Genomic DNA, 20,626 nt, shown 5'->3' on the forward strand with positions numbered 1-20,626 from the left:
AGCTATGCTTAATTGGGTAATACTTTTTATTGCCATGACATAATAACATTCTCAGTAATCACACTTAAATGCCTCATTTTTATTAATGTCTTGGGAATTACAAAGAATAAAACAAAATGGATATTGTCACCCTTGACTGACTGATCTTACCTTTGAGTTAGGAGACAAGATTAATGCCCCTCTTCAGAGGTTTCATCATATTGTACATAAGCAAAATTATTATTTCATATAATGCAGCAGAGCTCCGTTCAGCTCAGCTTGTCTGTTCTAGCTCTTGGAGGAGTTACCTGATTAATCAAATCCCCTACTCTTTCCACTTTGCTCTGTATTTTTTTTATTTCCTTGAAGTATTTTAAGGAAATCTCTCTTGAATGTTACCATTGACTTTGTTTCAACCACTTCTTGCAGAATTGAAGTGATTACAAAGCCCTGCTGACAAATATTGATTCCTTCTGTCCCCCTCATCCAATGGCAGTCACCTTAAATCTTTCTTCTGACACCAGACCGTTCAGCCACTGGGAACAGTTTCTATTTATTTACTCTACCAAAATCATTTGGAATTTTTGAGTCTGCTCCCAAACTTATCTACACTAAAAATAGCAATGTATTTTCTCCAAATTCTCAGCATAGCCGAAATCCTTCATTTCTGCCCCTGTACTCTCGGAAGAGCCTTGATATTCTTCACAATGTGAGATTTCAATCAAACCCAACACTCCAGCTGAGACCTAAGCAGTGTTTTAAAGGTTTATACAAAATCTTTGCTTTTGTACTGCTTTCCTTTGTGCTTTCCTTTTTTTTAAGAAAAAGCAAGCTCTCAGCTTGACATGTCTCCTCCTCCAAAGAATTAAAAATCAGCTCCAACAGGTGTTTCTGCTTTGCATCCTTTATAGTATTGTACTACTTAATTCATATTCCATTGTCTCTTCTCTGTAGAAAGCATTTTGCCTCACCCTTTGCTGGTAAATGTCATCTCCCATTTCAGCAATCTTTCAAGTGTTGCTGAACTCTGCTACTACCAACCAGCACTACTAAATTAAAGGCAGAATATATGTGAAAAGAGTTTGATTCTTTTAAAAAAATGATTGTAGAACAAGGTGGAATACCAAGCCACAAAAGAACATATTAGATCAGATGGCCAAATGCTTGGTTAAACAGCAAGGTTTTAATCACTGTCTGAAAAGAAAATCATAAGGCGCAAAAGACAAAGTAATGTGGTGACGATATTCCAAATCCTGGAACCTATGCAACTCCTTTTCTTGTTGTTTAACAGATTTTGTGCTAACAAATCGGAAATAGCATTCAGATTATAATGCCTAGCTATGATAATCTTTAGATCATGGTTTAGAAAAGGTGGATGCTGGGAAGTTGTTTCCTTTGACAGGGAGACGAGGACCCGTGGGCATAACCTTAAAATTAGAGGGGGTCAATTTAGAATGGAAATGAGGAGACATTTCTTCAGCCAGAGAGTGGACCACAGTGGAGGCCGGGACGTTTGGTGTCTTCAAGGCAGAGATTGATAAATTCCTGATCTCGCAAGGAATTAAGGGCTATGGGGAGAGTGTGGGTATGTGGAATTGAAACTCCCATCAGCCATGATTAAATGGCAGAATGAATTTGATGGGTCAAATGGCCTTGCTTCCACTTCTTATGGTCTTATCTCCAATAAGAGAAAATATAACTATCACCCTTTGACAGTTAATGGCATTGTCATTACTAAACCCTCCACTTTCAACATTCTGCAGCTTACCATTGACCAGATACTGAACTGGACTAAACACACACATGCTATTGCTATAAGAAAAGGGTCAGCGGGGAGAAAATATGCAGTGAGTAACTCATCTCCTGTATCCCCATTGTGTCCACTATCTATTCGGATTGTAATAGAATGCTTTCCACTGCCTGACTGGATGCAGTTCCAACAAAACTGAAGAAACGGACCACAATCCAGGATAAATCAGCCTCTTGAGTGGCATCCCATCCACCACATTGTACATTCAATCCCTTCATCACCAACTCAAAGAAACAGCAGTGTGCATTTACTACAAAAATTCACTACGGCTCCTTCAACAGCATCTTCCAAATCTGCAACCTCTAGCATCTTGAAGCATGAAGAGAGCAGACCAGTTTAGTAATAAACTTTCTAATATGCACACTCCAAAACCCATATGCCATTACTTTAACATCCAAACTCTAAAATACATTCTATAAATACATATAAACCTCACACCTGATATTAAGTAGACTAACGTGATGTGGTTTCATCCATGTAAGTGCCAGTCTGTGTCCACAACAATCACTGGCAAGAGCTATACTATGTCATTGCTTCACTTGTCCAGGTCACAATCCACAGGTCTTATAACACGTTGTGTTGATCACGTTGTCAATAATAACCCTTACTTAAGCCCGAGTGTTCACTTGTCAATTGCTACATGGCCGGAAATGTGCACATTTTAAAGCAATTGCTGGGCAGCCATAATACACTTCAACTTGGAAGGAATGTTCTATATTACTTAATATGCAGTGCTTTGTACGGGTTTTAGAGCATCTCAATATTATGGTCCAGCTTCTGCCCAATGACCTGGTTTGGGTTAATCAGAGGCTTATCTTGAATAAGGTAAGAAGGTGAGCATTGAGATAGATGTATGTTTGAAGAGGGTTTGTTAGGAAGCGAAGGTTTTGGACATAAGATCCTGCCTTTAAAAACTCCCTTGGTCTTTCCAAAATATTTGTACGATACAATTTCATAACTCATTATCAATCAAGACGTGTCAACAACTACAGCAACAACATGCTGTCATATCTCATCAGGATAACATGCTGAAAATGAAGCCCTGCTGTTTCCAGAGTCTTGACAAAAGTAAAGATTTTTTAAAAATACACAAATGTTTCACAAATTTCCTGATTGTTCAACACAGACTATCAGAAAGAAGAGGCCAGGTTTCTGTACTTAACAAGAAATACTATTTAGTACAAGTAACTACGCTGTCGGTACAGGTAAACAGTTATAAAACATTAGCATGTAACTCCACTATTTAAAATTCCAATCTCTAAAAAACTTTCTCTTGCGCGCATTCACAGGCATTAGGGAAAAATACCCTGGGTTCTGGCTGGAGACAGAAAATGGAAAAGTCATTCAGTGGTTATTGTTCACAGGATTGCTGAGTTGGTTCTTAGGTTATTTTGCTGATAAGAATGCTGCTTATCATTCATCCATCTCTGGATATTTCCACTGGCTTGTAACAAGCACAGGGTGGCTGGTTGACCTATGAACAGCATTTGACTTATCAGTTAATAGTCATAGCTTACAACAAATACCAAATGAACAGTAAATTGATTTTCTTTATTGCTTTCATTGACTTTTTCAGCAGGGAATAAACACAGCTGCTGCTGATCTAAAGGTTTCTCTCCATCTTGCTCACAGTCTCAAGCTGTTCAGCTACCTGAGAAACAATCACATAATTGTTGGCAGGCAGAAGAATTTTGTCAGTGCTAACTGGTCACTCATCCACAAACTAATTCACTGCCAACCAAAGCTCCATCTCTACCTAATCATTCAGGTTCAGTTTATCTGTAACAAAACTTCAGTTATTGTTTGAACAAGAAGCTGTGCAAATAATCTTTGCTCATTTTAAAAATTAAAAATACAGAAAAAAAGGCAGTTTGTGTAAAGCTGTATTCTTTAGTACCTGAACACCATCAATGAATTTTGATTTCCAAATTATATTTCATAAATGTAAGTATTTATTCAATTCGCATTGTATTGCCCTCATTTTCTAAAAAGAGGTAGAAATTAAAACACTAAAGCTTTCAGATTACAAATTTCTGACAGGAAAAAAAAATAACATCAAAATCTTATAGAAAAATTCCAGTATGGTGAAAATTAAGATTTTCCCTAAGCATGCATCTTCTGCTATTCTGACCCCTGTCAGTTCAGTATATAGTTCTCAGCCATTCATTTAGCTTTCTCAACTTTCTGCCTCTTTGTATTCCTCTTAGCCAAGAGCACACACCCTCCTACTTGCTTCCCAAGCTCCCAAACCTAGACTCCAATGAGACAACAAAAGATGAAATGAATTACAAAACAGACCTAACATAGACATGGAAGCAAAAATAAACTGAGAAAAACCCAATCTAAATAAAAGAAAATTCAACATCTGCCCTTCCAGTAGTAGACAAAAATAACTCTACAGGTTATAGTTAAACTAAATTCTGGGATTCACATGTGCCCGACAGTAATGTGTGCCATGGTTTCCCATAATCCCTTCAGCAAGGTGGAATCATTCTGTTTATGAGATATGGTTTGTTCTGAAAGCCCCCAACAATATTTTTGGACATGGAAGTTTTTTTTTGAAAACGATGTGCCCTGCACAGCAGCTCGATGTTAAATATTACTTGACCAGCACATTGCACCATATTTGATTAGATAGCTTGTTCTTTTGTGTCATTTTAAAAAAATACACTAGTTCACTGCAGGTCATGATGACTCTATTACATATAGAATTCATTTAAAAAGATTGATACTTAAATGTGTTGGTGAGTAATAGATGAGAACCATGAAAATGTATTATTGTGTTTCTAGCCTATCATGGAAAAAGACAGTTACCTACCTTTTTATATTAGTCGATTATGATGCATTTGTTATTCCTTTAAAAATCTGAACTGAAGAGCATTTGAGGCTCCTGCATATGTGTTACCTATCAAGCAGATTTATTTGTTGGTGTGTCTCATGAGGGTGCAAAGAGGTTGGTACATATTCAAGGACAATATCTGGTGTTGAAGATGATTACCGCTTCCCTGGAGCATGCTCTGATATGTTGGTGACAGCTGTCCAAGATAAACAATCTGAAGAGCAATCAGTGCATTGAAGTAGCCAGTACCTGCTCTGACTTTCATGTCAGAAATTTTCACCAACTAGTTGCCCTCCGGCTGGGTGAAAAAGAATCTGTTATTATTGAATCGTGTTTGGGTAATAATTGCTTGCTAATGCATAGAAATAAACACAAATAGCTCACTTGTGAGATTAATGTCACATCACTCAAACTTTGTTTGGAGAATTGGACATCTTTTCCTCTCAACTTCGAGCATACATATCTGCCAATCTCACTCTATTTTCCAACTCACTCACCAATCCATACATCATTCTGGGATTGGAAAGATTTCACCCAAAGTTTCCAAAGTAAGAATCTCATGACAAAATAACAGTGAGACAAATGGTCCTCTCTGTCATTAAACATTGATGGTACAGCAAATTCACACAAGATCAGATACATGGTTAAAGTCAAACCTTCAAAGTTTGCTGTGATAAGACTTTTTCACACATTTTATTAGTTTCAAGAAAGCAGCAATCTCTCAGACCTCATCATTGACTTGCATTGAATGGCATGAAGCTTCTGTATTTACGCTGTACAAACTAAATTCAGCACAGAAGAATAAGTTTTGCCATGACAGTAAACTGACATGATCTATGTTTGTGAATGATAGGTTACTGATGGCTGCATTTTACATTAAGAAAGAGATCCATATGGACTCCATGTATTTTTAATGATACGACATGGCATTTGAGGTTTTAAAAATTGGTTTGAGCATATAATAGCTGGTGATAGCTTTCTTTACTCTGCTGGCAGAATATTTGTACTAAAAAGTATTTCAATGCATTTTGAAGTTGTTTGAGGATAAGTGAATCATTGTGTTTTCTGTTTGATTTTTTTTGTATTTGATAAACTAGGTATGCTGAAGCTTATGCAAAAACTAATTATTTTTGCTTTTATTCTTTAGTATGGTGTAGAAATGTTTTAGACTCACTTCCTTGGGATGGAATCCCTCGCTCCTGTCTTTGTACATGTAAGCCTACATCTGGGCAGGACATTTGCCAAACACATGGGACTCTCAAAGGCTCAAACATCACCAGGGGTAACTGTCCAGCTCTTCCAGGCTAACAGGACCAACAACAGAGTAGGCAACAACACCTGAGAAGAGTGTTGATCCCTCATATGCATTGTACAGGAAAGAAAACACTTTGTCAACTCTAGTTATGAGCAACACAGTATGCCATAATGATGTGCTATATCTGAGTAATAGTCCCCTGTTGTTTGAAAGAAGCCATTGGGGTGGATGGCCACCCAGTCTTCTGAGTACGTGTCCAGCACTTCAAGGATGATATAGTTCACTGATGAGTCTGCTTTCATCTCTTTCCTATTGTCAGGCATGGTTAGGTCACATCCGTGTGAAATGAGCAGTCTGTTAAGACATCCCAAAGATCAAATAAATTGTAATTGCTAATCATGCTCATCTTTTAGAAGCAATTGGCTCCTTGACTGCAAGTAACCTCATACATGGGAATATTCAACCGTAAAACTAGACCATGGGATCATAGGATTATGTAGGCCATGACATTTACTTGCCTCATGTGAGAGGGCAATTGCTGTGAACAATGTAATAGTTTTGATTACTTGAGGCCTAGTCATGCGAATTTTAAAAGAAATGGTTGACTCCATATAGCAATGTGTCCAAAAATGTAATTATTCAGTGCCCCCAACTGTGACAAGTTGCACTGAAAAACAATGTCAGAAACAGGCTGTTTTCTAACTTAGCACTCAAGAGTGTACTAAAAAGCAATACAAGTTAAAGAGACTGGAAATCTCCAAATAAGCACTGAGACATTAAGCTAGGAGCTAAATGCATCCTATATGAGTGTAGTATTCCTGAGCTCCAAAGTCAGGTCTTGAAGGGTTGAAGTGGCATGTGAGTTGGACTGAGAGCAAGCATAATGATATGATTGTTTGCTGTAAAAAGAATGGAGGAGGACAGTGATCATTAATTATGCAGAACTGTCAAGAAAGGAGGTCAAGACAAGCAGGAGCAAGCTGTAGCCATCAAGTAACTATGTTGATTTCCATGTGGGAATTTGCACCATCTTGTTTACAGTAGGAATAGAGGATAATTGGACATTACAAGAATTTGTCTAATGTTCTGACTTTTCTCAATCTAGTCATATTTCCCCAACATTCTGCCTATCAGTCATGCTGCTTCAGACAATGGAAATGCCTACCCCATGTGTCAATTATACACCCAATAATAACTTCAGACATGTAGACATCTGGGTCAAGTGAGAGATGATGATCTGAACCAAATAATTGTATCAATCATAACATCAGAATCAAGCTTCACAGAACCCTCAAGGAGATAGGTCTGTATTCTTAGTTATGATAAATGTATTGTTTTTTCAATGTAAGATGGTATGTCAACATGGTACTCGCTTATAATGTTATGCATTTGTGCATTTGACAAAACATGTGACCGTGCTATGCTTTTGATTACATACTTCAGCACTAATGCGAGTAATAATCAACCATTCCAATTCTCTAAGTGGTGCATTTTATTCCGACTGTAGAGCACCATTTTATTTCTCGAGTCATAGAGATGTCCAGCATGGAAACAGACCCTTCGTTCCAACCCGTCCATGCCGACCAGATATCTCAACCCAAACTAGTCCCACCTGCCAGCACCTGGCCCATTTCCCTTCAAACCCTTCCTATTCATATCCCCATCCAAATGCCTCTTAAATGTTGCAATTGTACCAGCCTCCACCACATCCTCTAGCAGCTCATTCCATACGTGTACCACCTCTGTGTGAAACAGTTGCCCCTTAGGTGTCTTTTATATCCTTCCCCTCTCACCCTAAAGTTCTGCCCTCTAGTTCTGGACTCCCCGACCCCAGGGAAAAGACTTTGTCTATTTATCCTATCCATGCCCCTCATAATTTTGTAAACTTCTATAAGGTCATCCCTCAGCCTCCGACGCTCCAGGGAAAACAGCCCCAGCCTGTTCAGCCTCTCCTTATAGCTCAGATCCTCCAACCCTGGCAACATCCTTGTAAATCTTTTCTGAACCCTTTCATGTTTCACAGCATCTTTCTGATAGGAAGGAGGCCAGAATTGCATGCAATATTCTATCAGTGGCCTAACCAATGCCCTGTACAGCCGCAACATGACTTCCCAACTCTTGTACTCAATACTCTGACCAATAAAGGAAAGCATATCAAACACCTTCTTAAATATCCTATCTACCTGCGACTCCATTTTCAAGGAGCTATTAACCTGCTCTCCAAGGTCTCTTTGTTATCAAAATTGCTTTTGCTTACCTGAAGGAAACTTTATTCCAACTTACAATTACATTTCCACTGTATAAGATTATAAGAACTTACAGCTGCTCGCAGACCTATAGTACGAAGGTCTGGACAGTCAACATTGGAAAAATTCTGATTCTTTCTATCCATGTGCTATTTTATATCTAACCACAGGGATTCATTTCTCTCTCCAAATTTTATTATTTAAATACTCCAAATTAAAATATTTTCAACTATGGAACAGATGCTGTTTGACAAATGAGGGACAGATATATGGAAACCCAGAGGAGGTCATAAAATTAGAATTAATTTTATCATTGTTTATTAGCCTTGGAGGAATAAACAACAGCAAATTGCTCACTGTGAAATGAAATGTAGCCGTCATCATTGCTGAGGTGTGTGATTAATAAAATGCCTAATTTCTAAGGGGCATACAATTATCCAGATATATTATTCATCATGGATCTGTGTTTGCAGTCAAGTGATTATATGTCAGGATATTGAAATATTTTTATAATCATTACAATGATGCTGAGCAAGAAAATGAATGCAAGTAGTACTTCTGACAAGACAATATTAATTCAAGAAGAAGTAATGAAAATAATATACACTGCATTGCAATTTTCAATAGTTCAACATTTTGTTAAATTTCTAACTTAAAAGGATAATAAATAACCAAAACAGTAAGAAGCTGATCGTGAAATGTAAACTTGCATATATTGCATAATTAAACAACTGACAAAAGTTTTCAAATGTAATAAAACATATTCTTAAATTCACTGCAATATTCCTAGCCTCTCACTTGCTCTTGTCGCCACAATACTTATCTGGTAAGTCAAGTTAAGTTTCTGTTCAATGGTAACCCCCAGGATGTTTATCATAGCACCTGTAGCACACACAATCTTTGAGAGCATGGTTAGCCAAGATTTTAGGTAACTTTTCTAATTTTATGTTGATTTCTGTGTCTTTATGTTTGAATTTAAATAATTGTTTTCCTGCATTCATCATATGCATTATGGTCAATAAAGTAACTTTTCTCATGTTGGGACCAGAACTTACTGTCTGCATCACACAAAAAGGCATCACTTCATGTCAGTATAACGAAACATAAAAATCCTCTTGATGCTGCCCTAAAATGACATAATTGTACATAATGGCATTTTTTCATCTTGTTCCCCATTTGATTGATGTCATATTCTGTCCTGATGCAACAGGGATTAGGCTCTCAGAAAAATTAATGCATCTTGTCAATCTTTACTATGTACTTTTCCAAATATATCTTAAATGTTGCCAAACCAGGTTCATGGTACTGAAAACATGAAATGTCATTCTTCTAGAACACTTTTTGAAAATATTTATTAATGTTTAGCCAAGTCTTCCATGCCCTCTTACAATGTACATCTGCCCTGCTGAGTTTACCATGTTGCTTGGCTCCCCACCTACCTGTCCAAAAGATCATAGAAATTGAATAGTCCAGTATGCTTGTTCACTAATTGATAAATTGTGGCCTCTTTTTGTTCTCATGAAACATGAAACTCCTCTTCAGCTGCCCAATTAAATTAAGTCACTTCCATCCAAGGGTCTTGTAGTGCAATGGTATTCTCCCTGTTGATGAACTAAGATATGAGTTCAGGTCCACCTGACCCAGAGATGTCACAAATCATGTCCAAGCAAGCTGATTAAAAATAATTTTTCAGTGTCAGTACTGGCTGTTAACCATTGTCTAATTGTCAGCATCATGGCCGAACAATAACTAAAAGTTCTTGTGGATGAGGAAGAAAGTGGGCATTTAGTCTTCATGGATCTGACAGGTAAATCATATCTTAAGTAATTTTTACAATTGTGGGATTGGTTTGCGACACTGAATAATACCAACAGCAGAAGTTCAATTTCTGCATTGGCTGAGGGGAGTATGAAGGATTCACCTTCTCAAACTCTTCACCTTGCATGAGGCATGATGATCCTCAGGTTAAAACACTACCTGACATCTCCCTGTAAGGAGAGAGCAGTCCTATAGGCCAGTAAGACTATGGCAGCTTCAGCTTTTTAAAGTAGTCTAATTACCCTGACCTCAATACATTCTTGGGAGATTGGAAGAAAATTGTATGCCAGTTACCAATGAACACATGGAGTGTTCCACCACAAAGTGGCCCTTTTGCTTCATTCACAGGAAATCTGGATAAATATGTGAAGCAGAGGAAGGTTAATTAATGGCTGTGGGAAGCACCTAGTGCAGTGGCATTTGTTTTAGATTACACAGACAGGAGAAAGGGAATTTCTTTTCACACAGGATTGGTTAGAGTATGGAATTCACTGCCTGGTGATGTGGTCAAGGCAGGTTCAACTGAGGCATTAAAAACCACTGGATAATTATTTCATTAAAAATAATGTGCAAGGCTATGGTGATAAAAGTTGGAGATTGGCACTCCATTATGATACACATTTAATGAGCCAATGCGGGCTTAAAAAGCTAAATAACCCCATTCTGTCATTTATTTGGGCATTCAGAAGCTTTCAACAAAGTCTCACAAAAGGGATTAGCATGTAAAATTAAAGTACATGGAATTGTGTGTTGAGATGGAGAGAAACTGTTTGGCCGATAGGAAACAAAAAAATAGAATAAACAGATCTTTCTTCAAATGGCAGGTAATGACTAATGGGCTGCTATAGGGATCAATGCTAGGAGCCCAGCTATTCACAATATATATGAATGATTTGGATAAGGGAATTACATGTCATAGTTCCAAATTTGCAGAGAATGGTGAGCTGTGAGGAGGATGGAGGTATGATTCAGTTTGAATTCAACAAAATAATGGAGTGGGCAAATGCATGACAGATGCAGTATAATGTGGATAAGGTTTTTCACGCTGGGAGCAAAAACAGGAAGGCTTTTTTTTATATCTTGTCTATAAATTAAGAGAGAGCAATGTACAATAGTACCTGCATGCTCTCCTACACCAATATTGAAGGTAAACATGTAGGTACAGCAGGCAATCAAGAAGGTAAATAGTACGTTTGCCTTCAAGATGAGAGGATTCGAGTACAGGAGCAGGGATATCTTGTTGAAATGCACAGGGCCATGATTAGATACACCTGGTATATTGTGTGCAGTTTTGGTCTCCTGATCAAAGGAAGGATGTTCTAGCTGTAGAAGGAGTGGAGCAAAGATTTACCAGACTGTTTGATTCCAGGTGTGCAGACATGATGTACGAGGAAAGGTTAAATTAGTGAGGACCGCATTCACTCGAGTTCAGAAGAATGATGAGGGCTGTCATAGAAATGCATAAAATTCCATCAGTCAACAGGGTAGATGCAGCATGGATAAACCCAATGATGGAGGAGTCCAGAATCAAGGGTCACAGTCTAAGAATGCGAGATAAACCATTTAGGACTGAAATGAGGAGAAATGTCCTCACCCAGAGGTTAGTGAGCTTGTGGAATTGACTACCACGGAAAGCAATCAAGGCCAAAACATTGCGTGATTTTAGGGAGTTGGATACAGCACTTGGAGTTAAAGTAATCAAAGGATATGGGAGCAGGCTATTGAGTAAATACCAGAAGAACTGCAGATGTTGAGAATCAGAAACAAAAATAGAGATTGCTGGATAAGCTCAGCAGGTCTGGCAACATCTGAAGTTGGGTCACTCCACCCGAAACATGAGCTTTTCCAGCAATCTTGATTTTTATTGCAGGCTATTGATAGGCTAATCAACTTTGATCATAATGAATGGTGAAGCAGGCTCCAAGGGCTGAATGGCGAAGCAGGCTCCAAGGGCTGAATGGCCTACTTCTGCACCTATTTTCCATGTTTCTTTTTCACTGTGATAATTCTGTGATTCTGTAAAATGACCTTATTCTGTGATGTAAGTTGTATAATTCTTCACTGGACCTGTTTACTATTCTGCAGTTTGAATTTAGAGTGGTTTGAGCTTAGAACGCAGTTTGATATTGGGAATATTGTTAAAGCTTAACCATACATGAGATTAACTAAACTGTGAGCAATTTAAAACTGTATTCATTGATATTAGAATTTGGAATGTTCTTTTCTGGTATTATTCTCCTGACCTACTCCTTTCTTTTCCGGTTGTTCATCTGACGAACTATTAAATTAAAAGCAATGCTCATAGAAACATAGAAATTGGAGTAGGATTAGACCATTCAGCACTTTGAAACTGTTCTACCATTCACTGTAATCATGTTTGATCATCCAACTCCTGCCTTATTCCCCGTACCCTTTCGTCCTTTTGTTACAAGTTAGAAAGGTTGAAAATGTGCATGTTAAGGAAAAGCACTATGAATAATACCTTGCCCCAGAAAGATGACTGCATAACTTGGCAGTCCAAAGATTTAACTTATTTCCATTTCTGAATTATGAGTTTTGTTTTGTGCTGTTAATTTTAGATGGCATAGCAACCAACCTGACATTTGAGAAACATGATGAGTAAACATTTGGTTTGTCCTTATCACCATTGTATTTGTTGTGAACAGATAGAGTGCTGATTGATTTTGATACCTTCATCGATTATCAAAGAAACTGCTTATTTACTGCTTTTAAAACGAATGAAGTAGAAATCATTAGTGCTGGCAACCCATTAAGTGTCCATGATATGGAATAAGCAATTTGAATGAGTGATAGTTCATAATTTGTCACACAATGGAATGCAAAAAAAATCTATGTTCCCTTTTTTTAATGATTAAATCATTGTCTTCCTTACCTTCGCATGGAGATCTGTAAAGTTAGCGAATGTGTTTGTTTTGTAATTTGCAGCAATTATTCTTGGGGAATTTTCATTGAATTTCAAAAGTGTAATTCATCAATTCAGTTGTTAGCAAATATATGTGCATCAAACTTATTTTAATTGTAATGATGGCAAGCTGAAAATGGATGCAAATTGCAGATTAGGTTGTGATGTTACAAGCTTTACAATTTAGCAATACTGCATAAATGTCTTAAATGTGACTTTCTCTCATGTACATAATTTCTTTTTGTTTAAAGCCAGTTTCACTTATAGTTTTCCTTGCTCTCTGATGGTTTTTTTATGACCAATTTTGTCATTGCAACTAACTCCAATTACATTGAGGTATATTGTTCATATTACTTGAAGTGCATATTGATATTTTAAAAATGCTTACTGGATTACACATTAAATATTATTTTCTGTGTATATGAAGTGCTTCACAAAGTTCATGTTATTACTATGCTTGCATGAAGTCAATAAAGTATTAAACCAATCTGTAAAAATTTTCTGATACCTTTACTTCTGCCATAGTTATTCATTCTGTTTTCCATGGTACCAGATACACTAAGTTTGTCTCATAGAAATCAATTTAGGGTAAGTAAATTTGTAATACTGTATTTCATAAATTCAGGTAAATATGCAATCATTTGGTACATTACTGTTTTTGCTGACTGGTTGATAAAATAACATTTTGTCAATAAAGAAATTCTCTGTGTCACAAAATCTTAAAATAAACCACTGAAGAGCAAATTTTGGTTTACTAACTGCACAAAGATAACCTTCCCCAATATATAAAACATGCATGAAGGTCATTGCTAATTTGGCATAAACATACCTTGGTGTTCAGTGAAACAAGATAATGGTCTGCTCATACGAGACTTATATGATATAAGGTATGTGATTTTTTTTTACAGTTAACATAAAGTTTGGATTTTGAATTAGTGGCATGTGGGTTTAATTTGGAGTCTATGAAAGGGCTTCATGATTAATATGTAAATATTTCTATAGCCATGATGATTTGTTTAAAAACACTGTTGGAGAGAAAAAGACTTCCTGGAACCCAATGGAGTTTTATTCTGATTGGATGAATTTTAAAATTGAACAGTTTTGCATGAGGTTTCACTTATGTTCTGAAGGCTTTTTGTTTCTCTTGAACACCATAAAAAAAAAGCCCATTTTGTTCAGCTTTTGCAGAAATTTCAGCTGAAATTGTATAAAACAGTTGCTTTTGATGAAGGCAAATAATTTACAACTGTTAAGATAACCTATATCTTAGAGATAGAAGTCTACAACACAGAAAAAGGCCCTTTAGCCCATTGAATCTGTGCTGGTCAAGAACAAGCACCTAATTATTTTGCCAGTTGATAGTTTGAGACTTCCATACCAGAAGTATTTGCTTACAACCCAGTTGGGGATATTTCAAGGTGAGAAACTCTAAACTCAGTTGTACAAAGACTGAAGGGAGAGTCTGTCAGATTCTTAAGACTGTGAGTTGATGCCACACTTAAGTTAGGCTTGATAGGTAAGAGAGAGAGAGAGAAATTCTCTCTGTTCTGAGTGCTGTTGGGATTAAATGGATTTTTTTTACTGTTTGTTTCAAAGCTTTGAACTATTGTCAGTTCAGTTTATTCTGTGTTATTCTTCATTTCTTTTGCTTAATATACATATGTTTTATTGTTAAAATGTACCTGCAGCATTGTGTGTTCATGATTCAATAAAAGACTGCCAAAAACCGAAAGAAGGAACCAAGTATGACCTACTAAACAGATTTCAGTCTGGGATCTGAATTGAGTCAAAAATCTGATCATGTTGGTGAAAGTTAATTAGCATTATAATTCTTTTGAAATTAGTAAGACACTTTATGTCGTGGTACTTTTAAAGCACTTTTTCTGTTAAAATCAGGTGGAAAATATCAATTGAAAATATAAATAGAATACTGCAATCAAAATCTAAATCTAACTGAGAGACCTTGTGATAACATGATCCCTAATCTCCTCATTCCATATTACTGTGGAGAAAATAATAAGCAGGAAATATTCCAGTGCATTGGTAGAGTAACTGACTAAGATCTAAGATATCATTGTAATAAGATAACATACTGTACCATTGACTCCATTATGAGACCAGTACAGATTCAATAGGACGAAGGATCTTTTCCCTCTGCTGTTGACCTCTCTACAATAACCTGCCTTAACAGTTCTAAATTATTTGCCTTCTTCTAAAGCAACTGTTCTACACAATTTCAGCTGAGACTGCTACAAAAGCTGAACAGAAAGGGTTCTCTTGAACTGATGGTGTTTACACCTCAACCAAACATAAAGCCACCAGAACCTTCTGAGTTAAAAGTGTTCATTTATAAAACACATTCAATGTAACAATTTTATGTTGATTCTGTAATCCAGAAATGAGAAGTTACTGTGTTGCAAAATTGTGTGAAATATGATGACAGGAGCAAGAGCTTTGCATTAGAAACTGAATAAATTCAGCCTGCATGCTTAGCCAAGAGCCATTGAATCGAGATGTCTTAACCTGACCGTACTGGCACTCAGCTGCCCCCATTGGCTGTCTACGTTGTGATTTCAATGTCATTCAGCATTTCTTTTACCTGCACATAAATGCACACCGTACACTCCTCCCCAGAATCTCCAACATGGAGAAAACATCATGGTATTTGTTGGCCTTTCTTACCATATAGGTTTCAGCAACTTTGGAAATTCCCTGATTCTTTGTGGTGAAAATTTGGAAATGTGCTTAAGAGAGTTCATAATGGTAGTTTCTATTAGTATTCTGAAGTCCATTTTTATAGGAAATAAAATGAGTGCACTGAAAAATTTCCATGATCATTCTGTCTCTAAAATTGATTTTAATGCTTATTTCAACATAGGAGCAGCCTGAAGTAACGCTGATATTAATGCTTGATATAATGTTCTTGACGTTGAAAAATTACTCTACTTCAAAATGACAAGTGCACATTTCAGAGGAGAAAGCTGTTTTACAGGTTTATTCAAGTTGAATGTTTCAAAAGATAATTTATTTTGAATCTCGCACTTTTTTTGACTTAAGGAGTATTGAATTAGTTAATTATATGTAACAAATACGTGTAAAATAGTTCTTTTATACATATGTGGATAAACATACAGGTGGAGTGAATTATTCTGTTTATTAAATACAAATAGGTTTCATCATGTTTCTTGATTATGTATTCTCTTCATACCGGCAGGACACCTGATGAATTTTGAGTACCTGTTTTCTTCTTTATTTATTTATGGGATGCATATTTTACTTGCTGGGTTAGTATTTATTGCCCAAAACATATTTCCCTTTCCCAGGTGATGGTGGGCCACCTTCTTTAACAACTACAGTTCAAATGTAATAGGTGGACTCTCAATCCAGGATTTGACTTAGTGGCACTCAAGAAATGGCAATATATTTTCAGTCAGACTGATGAGTGACTTAGAGGTGAACTTGCAGGTGCTGATGCTCGCATCAACTTGCTGCTCTTGTTCTTTGAGGACTGTGTCAAAATCCTAGAATCTCCTTCCTCCTACCTGTGTGTGTATGTCTGCAACCATTCATAAATATAACTTACCACTACTTTCTCAAGGGCAATTAAAGATGGGCAATAAATGATGGCATAGCTAGTGATATCTATATCTGATAAATGAACTAAAAAAAAAGTATATGCATGCAGTTCACATCAATTTTGTACTAATTGCATGTAGTTGTCCATTAATATTTGTCATTCTGTTCCTGAAAATCACTACTGTGATTTAAAATTACATGTACAGGTTGATGCATTGAACTGTGTATTCTCAACTGAAATAACATTAAACAAAATTGCTCCATATTAAGAAAACAGACAATTTGGAAAGAAAAATGAATTTATAGGCAACTTTAAATTGCTCAGTCAGTCAAGAGCAGACATTGGTTCATGCAGAGAACTCCTGAGTCCCAACATTAATTGCACTAACTTCTGCCACTAGATGCAGCCCTTTAGTGTGAGTTCAGAATAGAATACATGTACAATGACGATCAACCATAAACAACACTGTAATTCAAAGAAATCGATATGAAAAATAAAATGACATTTAAATTATATATTATGGGAGCAGGACAACATAACTCAAAAGCAACCTGCATTAATCTCAATAGCAGAATTATTGCTAGTGTGATGGGAACCTCAAGTCAGGAAATTTCTCAATCTGGAGAAAGTGAGGACTGCAAATGCTAGAGATCAGAGTTGAGACTATGGTGCTGAAAAAGCTCAGCAGTTCAGGCAGCATCTGAGGACCAGGAGAATTGACGTTTCGGGCTGATCCTCGGATGCTCCTTGACCTGCTGTGTTTTTCCAATACTACCCTGTCAACCCACAATTTCCCAATTTGACAGACATAGTCATCCAACTTTCAGGAAGGCAGGGCAGGCTGATTTAAGGGCCACCATTTCTAAGGGAAGCAACGAGGGTAAGCTCATGTTTGACAAGGCAGACTGGTTAGAATGCCTGTCTCAATACACTGATATTTTGACTGAGAAATATAAAAGCTGTTTGGCACAGTAGCCCTTCCACTTCACATGCTATCTCTAGGAACTGTGTTACCTTCAGGTGGCTTTGCTAAGCACACAATTAGCAGCAAGAAGACAGCAGCTTATCACTACGTTGTACTCGCGACAAGAGTTTTTCATGCAAAGAGTCATTAGCTTCCGGAATGCACTTCCTGGAAATGTGGTGGAGCAGTTTAAGAGGGTGTTGGATGATTGTTTCTCTTTAAGTGATTTCAATTTACAGGGAAAAGGCAAGAGATTTGACACTAAGAAGCTCAGAGAGACTTTGCAGACATGATGGGTAGAATGGCCTCCTTCTGAACTGTAGCAATTTTGTGACTCTCAGAACCTGAGTTTCTGAATTTGGTGAGGCAGGAGATTCAGTGATGGAAAGGAAGGTACCGATTTGAACAGCTGATAAAATTGAATATTGAAGATTAACTGGCAGTAGGAAGTTGACATGAGTGGTGTGATGATCAGCAATATCACAATGTGATACTAATGTTAGGACTCATAACATAAGTATGAGATATGAATCATGTGATACTGAAGAATTCAAGGATCTTTTATTACAACATCTTGTATCTACCTATGCACACCATAATTAAGGGTTTTTCATACTTTGGATCAAACTAAGCAAATCAAACATTTTCAAATGCAAGTTTCTCTCAGTATGTCATGTTGCAAGAAGATTGATTCCAAAAGAATGGAAATTAAGACCTTTCTATCAACAAGTCATGTGTCATTATGGTGATGACATCATGAAAGTGTCCCTCAAAGCATCTTTGCTGCAACATATAACCCAAAAGAGTCATAATTGAGTAATTGTGCAGAGCCTTGCAACTTAAGAGACTTTAAAAAGGTTGAGAGATGTAAGAAACCGAACTACTGGACCACTGCTTGAAAAATCAATATGTGATATCACAGAGAAAGATACAAGTGGTTAAATGGTGAGTATTTTCCTTATTTCTTTCAACAGTTCTTGAACTGATCAATAATTGTCGGGGTGGGGGGGTGGGTGGGTTTGGGGGGAGCGGGGAGGTACTGTATAATTAAAATGATATCAGAATAGTAAGTTAGTTGGTTGGTGAGTATCAACTGCTATGTTTTCCAAACCTTTTTCCAATGTAACCCTTCATGAGAGCAAAGGGTTCTGTTGGAATAAGAATACAGCTGTTTTAACTCTGTCAGCATTCTCTTGTAGCCATTACTGCATTAGAGCTCTCAAGGCCAAACTTTCATCACATGACCTAACTTGGTGCTCCACTCAATTTGGGAATCCCTGATTTGTTGTATGTGTCTAGCTCGATTAATTCATTATAGTTATCAAAGGTGAGTAAATAGCTGGATTATAGAAAAGGCAAAAGTTTTACTATAGTCGTAAATACCTATGTTACAGATATAGACAAAGGAAATGATTGGAGAGTAAATATGAATTATTCCAATTTCTGTTTTCTAGTTTATAATAAATAGTTTTAAAATAAGCCTACGATATGGTCGTGCAGTTGGCCAAATGGAATACTCATCGTGACATTTTCGGGAGTAGAGGGAACTTTAATTGTCTCGATAAATATGTAACAGTATAACCAGTTGAAGAAACTTGTGCTCTCGGTTGCAGAACTCAAGTGATGACCAGAGTAACATGGTACAGGCAAGAAATACAAAGCGAGTTCATTGAACAAGCTGGGCACAATACAATTGCAGCATATTCAGTGGATGTTCAGATGTCATTTCAATCACCAGCTTGTTCCTAATTTTAGTGACTTTTCAAACTGGTGGCGCCTCATAAAAATGCCACAAAAAAATAATTTCACTATGAACATCTCAGCTGATAAGGTCAGCGGGAAGAAGACCAGAAGTGCAATCTTAAAAACTTTCACTGTATTTTTAAAAACACAAGCAACAGTAAATTACACTTATATTCTATTCTTTCCTAGTATTAGGAGCTTTAGAAGAATAGACGGGCATATTTGCAGCCATAGATATGACTCCAGAATAGTATGTTGAATTCTTTTTTTCTCCCCTTTATTAAAATTATGTGACTACTTTTTGCTCAGACAGCATTTATTGCCTAATTGCCCTGGACAAGGTGGTGGTAAACTGCTTTCTTGAACTACAGCAGTTTTGGTCTCTAGGGATATTCACTGTCCCATTTGGAAAGGAGTTCCAGGATTTTGATCAGGTGACGGAATGACAGCATTCCATATCAGAATGATGTGTGACCACAAAATGATGTTTCCATTTTGCTATTGCCCTTGTTCTTCAGTGTGTTAGAGGTTAAATGTTTGTAAGGAGCCTTGGTGAGTTACTACATTGAGTTTTTCAGAATGTGCATTGGTAGTGAAGTGAGGAACTGTTGAAGTTGGTTGATGGGATGCCAATCAAGTGGGTTGCTTTGTCCTGGATGGTCTGAAGCTTATTAAGTGTTTAGATGTACTAAAATTGCTTGGTAAGGAGTACAACTAGTTCTGGAACATGGGCCTTCAGTATAATTGCTGAAATATTGTCAGAGCATTTGGTTTTTTTCAGAATCCAATGCCATCACTTATTTCTTGACATCATGTGGAAGGAATCAAGTTAATTTGAAGACTAGAATATGTGATGCTATGGATTTCAAACCAGAACAAAATAAATATCTAGTCAGCAGTTTTAGCTGAAGATGAATGCAGATGCATCAGCATTATCTATTCTACTGATATGATGGATTCCCCATTTTCAAGGATGAGGATATTTATGGAGGACCCATTTCTTGTCAGTTGTTTTATTGTTCACCAGATGCAGAACTAGGTGTGCCATGTCTGTCAAGCTTGGATCTGACCCTTATACTATAGTATTGCTTAACTCTATCACTTGCTGCTTCCACTGTTTGACATGCAATTCATGTGTGCTTTAGTTTCATGAGATTACTTTTCGGTCTGCCTGATATTGATCCTGGCATGCACTCTGATGCATTGCATTGAACTAAAGTTGATTTCCTGCTTTGATGGTAATGGCAGAGTGGGGTATATGTTGTGTCATGATGTTACAGATTCTGCTTGAGTACATTTGTGCTGCTAATGGCCCAAAGTGCCTCATAAATGCCCAGGCTTGAATCACGAGAAATGTTCAATGTCTGCCCCATTTAACATGGTGGTAGTGCTCCATTACTTGATGAGGATATCTTCATTGTGAATTTGGATCTTCACAAGGAATGTGTGATGGTCGCTCCTATAGAAACTGT

This window comes from Hemiscyllium ocellatum, chromosome 12, assembly GCF_020745735.1.
Source record: "Hemiscyllium ocellatum isolate sHemOce1 chromosome 12, sHemOce1.pat.X.cur, whole genome shotgun sequence".
NCBI classification, from domain to species: Eukaryota; Metazoa; Chordata; class Chondrichthyes; order Orectolobiformes; family Hemiscylliidae; genus Hemiscyllium; species Hemiscyllium ocellatum.